Source organism: Etheostoma cragini, chromosome 20 (genome assembly GCF_013103735.1).
Source record: "Etheostoma cragini isolate CJK2018 chromosome 20, CSU_Ecrag_1.0, whole genome shotgun sequence".
Taxonomy (NCBI): domain Eukaryota; kingdom Metazoa; phylum Chordata; class Actinopteri; order Perciformes; family Percidae; genus Etheostoma; species Etheostoma cragini.
This window is the reverse complement of record NC_048426.1, coordinates 18,754,736-18,763,729: the sequence shown is the minus strand read 5'-3', so window position 1 is coordinate 18,763,729 and position 8,994 is coordinate 18,754,736. Positions and strand designations below refer to the sequence as shown.

Here is an 8,994-nt window from a genome sequence, read left to right as displayed (position 1 = left end):
ACCATATTATGTTGAAATTCTGACTAACCTGGGATTGAACACACAACTTTGGAATCATAAAACAACCATTTTACCTCACAGCCACAGGACACAGAATTAGGTCAGAAGAAAAAAGCCAAATAATTGTATGTTGAAAAAAAGTATTAAAAACACTATACTATACTATGTCAAGAAGGTGATAAAAAAAAGTCATAGCATAGTGTATTGAAAAAAGTAATTAAAAATCCATAACATATTACTTGAAAAAAAGCCATAGTATTGTAAATCAAAAAAGTTCAGAAAGCCATAGTATAGTATGTCGAGAAAAGTAATAGTATAGTATGTCGAAAAAAGTGATATAGAAGTCATAGTACAGTATGTCAAAAAAAGTGAAAAAATGTCATAGCATATTATGTCAAAAAAATCTCATAGTATAGTATGTCAAAATAATGTCACAGTATAGTATATGGAATAAAATCATATTATAGTGTGTTGGAAAAAAGCTCATAGTATAGTGTGTAAAAATAATGTCATTGTATAGTATGTCAAAAAAGTCACAGTATTTTTTGTCAAAAAAGTCATGGTGTTTTATGTCAACAAAAGCTCATAGTGTAGTATGTTGAAATAATGTCATAGTATAGTATGTGGAATAAAGTCATAGTTATTATGTCAAAAAAAGCTCATAGTATTGAATGTCGAAATGATGTCATAGTATGGTATGTGGAATAAAGTCATATTATAGTGTGTGGAAAAAAGTCATATCATAGTACGTCAAAAAAAAGTACTAAAAAGCCAGTAAAAAAGCCAGGAATTATACTATAGTTGAAAAAAGTGCAGAAAACGTCATATAGTATGTCAAAAAATGTGATAAAAAAGCCAATGACACAGAAAACCATAGAATTGAAAAGCCATAGTACAGGATGTCGAAAGCCATAGTATTGTACATAAAAAAGAGAAAGAATTCATAGTACAGTATGTCAAAATAAGCAATACTATAGGATACCTAAATAAGACATTGTATAGTATGTTGAAAAAGTCATAGTATACAATGTCAAAAAAGTGATAAAAAGTCATAGTGTAGTGTGTCAAAAAAGTGAAAAAAGTACAGTATAGTAGGTTAAAAAAAAGACATATTTTGCATATAAATAAAACAAAAGCTACAGAATTGTATGTTAAATTTTTTTTAAATAAAAAACGTCATAGCATAGTATGTGTTAATAAAGTAGAAAAAAAGTTATAGTATATTACGTTAAAAAAGCTCATGGTACAGGATGTCAAAATAATGTCATAATACAGTATGTTAAAAAAGTAATATCAAATGTCAAAAAAGCCAGTGACTTATCAACATGCTATACAATGACATTTTATGACTTGTATTCAACACACTATACTATGACTTTGTTGTGACTTTTTTCAACATACTAAACTATGACTTTTTATGAAGTTTTATGACATTCCAGATTAATACTTTTTATACTGATATTTACATGTCATACTATACCATGACTTTTGTGATGATTTATGACATCCCATTTATTACTTTTTGACTTTTGATGGCATACTATGCTTTGACTGTTTTATGACATACTATATATACTACTATGTTTTTATGACGTTTTTGCCATATACTATACTATCACTTTTTAAGACACAGTTTTATTATGTGCATGTAATTGCACATATACAGAAACACATTCATGGGGACACAATATCACACACAAATGCAAAGCCAACAGTCACTGTGTGTTTGTGTGTGTGTTTGTGTGTGTGTGTGTGTGTGTGTGTGTGTGTGTGTGTGTGTGTGTGTGTGTGTGTGTGTGTGTGTGTGTGTGTGTGTGTGTGTGTGTGTGTGTGTGTGTGTAATCCAGAGGTTTTTAATGGGACTGTTCTTTGAGTCATGACAGTTGAGTCATGAGTCTAGGCCTCTTCATAACACCCTGTGTGTGTTTTTTCTTTCTGTTAACCTCTAAAAGGTTTTGGTGCTTGAGGTCTCCCTCTCTTTCTGTCTGTATCTATCTTTAATTCCGCCCCAACTTCCCATTCATTCCCTCTGCTTGGTTTTCCTCCCAATGGTCCTGATTTGTTTCAGAGAGTGTTGCCAGCTTGCCACAGGTTACACAGAAATAACAGTGAGGCTCTCCAAGTTAAAGAGCGACCTTGTCACAGCATTTGAAAGCTCCTCTGCTTCCTCTGGGCCGCCCACTGCTCAAAGAATGTGTCTTCAGTTTTCTGAGAAATAGAGCAGGGTACACACACAACCAAACAAACCTGCTCACATGCAGAAATGAACACATAGATGTCAATTTCACACACAAACACACACGTGAAAGGTGTAACTCCTATGCGCACAAAGGCAAAGACACAAAGACACACACTGGCAAACGCTCACTTGGTCATTGCACTGACAGTCCTGAGTACACTGCGCCTGTTGTTCAGAGGTTTTCTTGGTTCCAAAGGGATCTGTGAAGTGTTTGCCCAAAGAGAGGATGATGGGAAGTATGGCTATCTATTTCTACACACTAGTGAAACTACACTAATTATCCTAACTGCTGCCACATGGTGAGCTTTCTTACTGGCATAAAGTACAGCACAACCTACCCCTCCACACCACACACACATGTGTGGACATCAACACATGACATTTTCATTGAGAGAAGTTTTTCCTCCCGGCATGTCACTCCTACAGAAGCTCAAGGTTTCCACAGGTTTTAAATGTTATGAAGGATAACACTTTAAGCCAGTAAACAATGTAGACTGAGTCAAGTGGTAAACTCGCCATGGAGTAAAGAAAAGAAAAACTCATATTATTATATAATGCCAATTTTCCATCCAAATGTTGTATTTTACAGGTAAAAAGTCAATTTGACTAGGCTGAAATGGTTTTTCCTTTGGGGAACATGAAAATGATCAGGAAGATCAATAAATGTCCTGTGCTCAAAGACATTTTTGCCAGATGTTGCAGATGTAAGGTATTTTACACAAACATTAATAATATAATAATAAATATTAAATTAACAATTATCAAGTTTCATGTGAGTAGAGATTACAACAGAACTGCATCCTCAATTGTGTTTCGAGGTAAACACATTTTCCAGTGACGGGGACACATTTTAAAACGGTTGCAGTTTTAAAGACATGATTAGTTGTTAAAAAAAAAAAAAAAAACTACTTAGGTGTAGAGAAAAATGGTTTGGTGTAAACTAAGTATGTTTGTTGTGTAATTTAAGTTATGTACAAGTTAAGTATGTTATGTAAGAAGCATAAACAGTTTTCACACAACACCAGTCTCCCCGGGTGAATATCCTGAACCATCCCTCCATACACAACTTTATTTTTTTTTAACAGATTTGCCAATAAATAGTCTTTGAATTGCCACTGAAATAATAATGCATATTATGTGATCATGTAAGTCATGCAAGTTTGCTGATTAATAAGAGGCTCAGAGGCTAGCAAGTAATGCTGGTTAGGTTCACAGCACTTTAACTTCCAGACTGTGGAGGTTGGACAAGGTTTTTCCTCCTTTTGAAGTCTAGTGTTTTGAGACTGAATAATTTCCACATTAACAAAGGCTCCCGTCATATGTTGGAGGGGCCAACTGCCAACAGTAATGAATCTGTTTTTTTACCATCAGTGAAAAGGCTTTTAGATTGACTGACTTATTGAGTGTCCCAAGAGGGCACAACACATAAATCAACCAGCAGATGTGCTTGTAGTGTTAGCTCAGACAAAGAGACTTCCTTGAACCTTTCTTTTTGGCCTCAAAACCATATCAGGCTAACTTATTTCTATTAGTGCAATACAATGCTTTATGTTTCTTAGTAATGTTTGGAGTCAGTTGGTTGTTGTGTCAGTTATGTCATATTCTCTCTAACACACTTCATAGACAAAATGTTTTCATCTATGTGATTGCTATGTAGTCATACTACCAGAGGAAAGTTCTGCAGTTGGGATTTTGGTATTGTTTCAATACCATCTTCCATAAATTTACATTGTGGTTAGGACTTGGGCTTAGGCTTGGACTTCTTTTGTCATCATTTCTGTTTGTTTGGACTGTGGGACGTCTAATTCTCCTCGCCACATTAGACATTCTCCTTTTATTTAAAGCATGATTTGTGTTCCCAGAACTTTGTTTTGATCTAACCAAACTACTTTTGTATTGAATGTGTGGAGGGTGTTCAATAAAGCCCCCTTTTTGCTGTACAACAGTTTGTTGATGCATTTTGTAAAGCCACTGGAAAATCACATTAAACCTGTTTTTAATCTCTTTCCTCTTTTCTTTGGGTGACATTGCTTTTAAAATGCTTTTTCACTGGTAGATCAATACGTAGGAGGTATTTTCTCTATGGCTCTAATTCAAACCCTGGTTATGAGCGGGAGTGATCACTGATAAGACTAAATGGCACGTATCCTGTCCTTTACTTTAAATTAATGCAAAGGTAGGGGTTTGAACAGAACTGAAATTAGATAAGAGGAACGAGAAACTGGGGCAAGGTGCTGTGAAAATAAGTTTTGACATTACTGTTATCATCGCTTCTGATTATTTATAACAGTTCTGCTAGAAAATGAAGAGAATAAAAACGATTCCAGTAACATATTCTCTAGTAATAACTAAAAGTGTTCAAAAATTAACTCTGTCATTGCTTTTTTTCCCGCCAGTTTCACCATAATGGTATTGTATATGGTTCATAAATGTCCTTTTGACCTTTCATGATGCAAGAGCTCCATGCTTTTCTGGACTGTAATTGGTTACATTGGGAACCATAATTCTTAACTTAACCAAAACAAAAATGAGACAAAGAAGCCAGTTAATAAGAATTTAGCATGCATGCCAATTAGAGTCAGAAGTTTCAGGTCATTTGAGGCTGAGAAGAGCAGTATAAATGACTCAGAGGGCCATTTGAGTCATAGCTTTACAGTAATGTGATGAATGCTGGTAGACTGTGAGTTTTTTACTGAGGCTTCTTATCTGGACACAGCCAGCTAAGGCTTGAATTGTGTGTGAAATCTTTGAATTGCATGTGAAAAAAAATCTTTGTGGACATTTCAGCTGTAAATAAAACTGAAAAACAAGCTGAGGTTCAAGGTTGACTTGCTTTGGAGGGCCTGGTGCCCTTCTGGTAAAACTTTGGTCTTTGAAAATCCAAGGTACCAGGCAGCTTTGTGGGTCACTGTCTAAGTGTGTCAATAATCAATCAATCAATTGTATTGGTCACATGAAATTGTATGAGGTACAATCCTGGTGAAACGTAATCCCATTGGCTCCTTCAACTTGTGCATGTTTCATTATAAAGCAGATTGTGGCCGTCAGATTGGCACAAAAAAAAGGGACCTGGTTAAATGGCACCAGCACTCCAGGGTCCAAGCCAAGTCCTGGTGAAAAGAGAGGTCCGCGCCTTCTTGAGCCACGGTGGTATGGGAGGTGTAAGATTTTAGCCACAGCCAACAAGCTACATGCTTAATAATAGCGAACTTTGAAAAAATACATTAGAGTAATACATATAAATACAGTAAATGCATTTCATATTTATAATTCCCAGCCATATGTCATTCGACATTTTAAGTCCTGGGGCATCAGCTCCTTAACATTCTGGTGCTAGCTGTCTTGAAAGGTGCAAACCAAGCTCTGCAGTAAAACCAGACAAAACGTGTGCCAATAGGAGGCAAATTCTAGGCCATGACACACAGTTAGTTACAGGGATTAAGCAATTTGTAGCCCAGTTTTTACACTTTGGTTTTTGTTTGAATTAAACAAACAATATTCTAAGCTTCAAAGGTGCTAGTTGGCAGATTTTTCTAACCTTTAGACAGGCTAGCTCTGTCCCCCTCTGTTACTAGTTTTTGTGCTAAGCTAAATTAACAGGCTGCTGGCTTCAGTTTCTTTTCATACAGGCTTATGTACATGCGTACAGGCATGATATTCTAGTTTAGTGGAAACAACATTAAACTTGAAAGTTCAAACTAACTCAACTGTATCCTTCTGTCACAAGCTGCCAGAAAAAAAGTTAGCGTTTGTTGCTTTGCCTTGTTGGAGCGAGGTTAAAGGGGACAGATCTTTGGTAGTAAATTGACCACTTGACAGTGTATCACAGACAAATGATGTTTACAATCCAATTACTGTAGTATTGTTGTTAAAGTTGAATTCCTTCTGTCTGCCTCGTCTTTCAGCTTGGTTGCACCATTCATATGTGCTTCAAAACACAAGCGCTTCGTTTGGAGTCAAACCATGCTTTGGGTCGGAGACAACAAGCCGAGGGACATGGAGAGTGGCATTAATCAGACAAAGATGACCTGGCTTGCCTACTATAATAAAAGCATCGCAAAGAGAGAAAAATAGTTGACATGTTAAAGTCAGAAGAAAAGAGTGAAAACGGTTTGTTAAAGCAGGGAAAGACTAAACATTTTAGATAGAAGCTAACATCTTCATATCAAGAGTTGCCATGTTTTTCTTTATTGCTAGTTTTTCAAATTTCTGTCACTTCATCCAATCCTTTCAGATTCCCTATCAATTTCACAGTGTAAGAGACCACGGATCAGAACAGGAAAGGTTATGACTTAAAATAATAGCACAGTGGGCCATGGTTGGAGAGATGTGTAGCCTATCAGCTGATCCCAGGGGTTGTACAGTTGGTATGGAGGATAAACGGGGATGTGGCAGGACAGATATAGAACAAGGTTAAAGGAGGACATGTTGTAGATGCTCTCAGGCTGTTCTCTCCCCTCCTCCAACATGTAACCTCATTCTTTCTCTCAGGTCTGTCAGGTCTCATTGCCGCTACATGCTGAAACAAGGAGAGTGATTCAGAGCCTCGACAGGAAACTTGTGAATTGTTGCCAAAGATATCAGTCTTCAGACAGGGTGTGGCCTTGCACATTGCCTGCTTTCCCTTAAAATAACTCTAAAACCTCCCACCTGGATATGGACGCGGGAACATATTTTGAATTGGGGGTGCCGACAAATTTTCGAGAGTGACAATTTCAGCTAAATTCAACCACCACACATCAATCACAACGCTCCACGAGCAGAAAAACTAAAACAAGAATGAAATCCCAAACCCAAGACAGGGCAAAACAAGGCATGGGCAACACAGGATATGCACAAAGCTACAGCAATGGCACAGAATAGGCCTACTACAAGCTCAACCACTGAGCTACAAAATACATGGGTATGAAACACATCACTAAATTAAACTAAATCAAAAGTTAGCTGACTCGTCATCTGTTGCTAGCAGGGCCGCTGTGGGAGTGACAGGTGTAGAGGTGCTTATGCTACTTCTTTCGGTTACAGTTGCTGAGTTTTCTGACTCAGGTCTACTAAGTTTTCTGTTTGTCTGTTATTTGCACTACAGAGAGCTTGTCATACAGAGAGCTGCTAAACTGTTTTGTTGTTATGAAACAATGAAATAAAAATATATTCTGTTCTTTTGATTTTAGAAGAAACATTATTTGTCACATACACGGATTGAACCGACAGTCTTGTGGGTGAGTGCCGACGCACTCTACTTCTGATCCACAGTCACCTATGTTGAAGAATTGAGTAGCGCAGCTTTAAGTAAACACAGTTGATTTATGGTGTTTTCCAGACTTTAAAAAAAGGCAGCCTTTGAAATAAAACACTTTAAGTACGGAGAAAAACGGAAAGTTCATCATCTTCAGACGGTGGCGACAGACTTTATTATTGCTCTGCTCTTTGGTCAATTAGAATAATGTTGCAAAGAGCTAAATGGGGGAATTACATTCATTATTCCAAAGGAAGCAGTAAGCTTGTGGGTTGTGTGCATTGTATGTACACAGTCTCCTGTTTTGCTTATCTGTTATGAGACAGCAAAATGCATAATTAGGCCAGCAAGACAATTTATTGTTCATTCCAGTTTTTATTTAGTGACACCAAAAATCTTTAAATTCAGGTGCCATAGCCAATAAAATGCATCTCTTTCATCTCCGGTCACAATTCATACACAACTTTGTCGTGGTACCGTGAAAGATTGACTGTTGGGGAAAGGAGTGCGCTTCACAGTCAAGGATTGAGGACATCCTCCACATTGCAAGTGTTTATCAAATACCAACAGCTTTTTTTCTGCACTGAAAAAACAGGCGCATTATGCTGGAGGGAGAGACCCAGAAACATCAACAACAGCCAGACAGCGGTTGTTATGTAAGCTGAATCAAATTGATACTATAGGGATTGACTTGTTGGGCTTGAGCTGCAGTGACATGGATGAAAATAATTCAGGCATAATAATATGGAAGCACTTGCAGAGGGCAAATCAATGCTGTAGTCCTTGTTTACATTGCATTGTGGGTGTATGTATCAAATCCTCTCTGATATCATCTGATCTTTAATCTGATCTCTATAATATTGCCCAGTATCATCAGTTTTCTAATGATTGCAATCATTTGGCTTTTAATTTCAATAGCAGGCATACTTGTCACTAATCCTTACAAGGGAAAAAGCTCCTTTTTCTGCAACATTTTCATGTACACAAAGAATCGGGAAAAGTAAAAGATCCAATCTTAATGAAGATGTTATAGTCCCATATTCTATTATGGGTGGGCAATACCACAAAATATGGTTCAGATATGACACCAAATAACACCAGGGCTAGGGTCATTGATAGTGATACTGCAGCATTGAGGTAAAGCTGCCAATGTATTGCTATATAAAATACTGGAGAGCCACTTGTCATGATTTATGAAGTACATCATTAATGGGCTACTGAATTTTCATTACCACAAAAAGAGTAAGCAAACATTAGGCATTTCGAAATTTTAGTGGTAAATAACAATTGTTTGTTGCGTCAATTCTGACTTAATGATGTGATCTCTGTGTGTAGGAACACAACAGCAGCATAGATGCAAAGTTTGAAACAGTAGTTATGTGCCCAGCATGTAGTTTAACATTTTCTGTTGATTGATTCTAGTACCTCACAAGTTAATACTAACATTGTAGAATTCTACTTTTGTGTTTTAATGCTAATGCTCAACTTTTGAGCTGGAACAATTAGTTGAATCCTCAGT

The 8,994-nt window shown here is 36.8% G+C and overlaps 1 protein-coding gene across 3 annotated transcripts in view; it reads left to right on the top strand.

Moving 5' to 3' along the window:
* Nucleotides 1-8,994, top strand: part of gnmt (glycine N-methyltransferase) — a 32,082-nt gene that overhangs the window by 20,937 nt on the left and 2,151 nt on the right. The window contains exons 7-8 of one of the 3 annotated variants that reach the window (XM_034857959.1): nucleotides 2,289-2,302; nucleotides 2,347-2,356. The exons of 1 other annotated variant lie outside the window; for it this stretch is intronic. The gene's annotated coding sequence lies outside the window, so the exon portion shown is untranslated. Of the gene's footprint in view, nucleotides 1-2,285; nucleotides 2,303-2,346; nucleotides 2,357-8,994 lie in introns of those variants that run through there. One more of the 3 variants, XM_034857956.1, reaches the window with a different exon arrangement.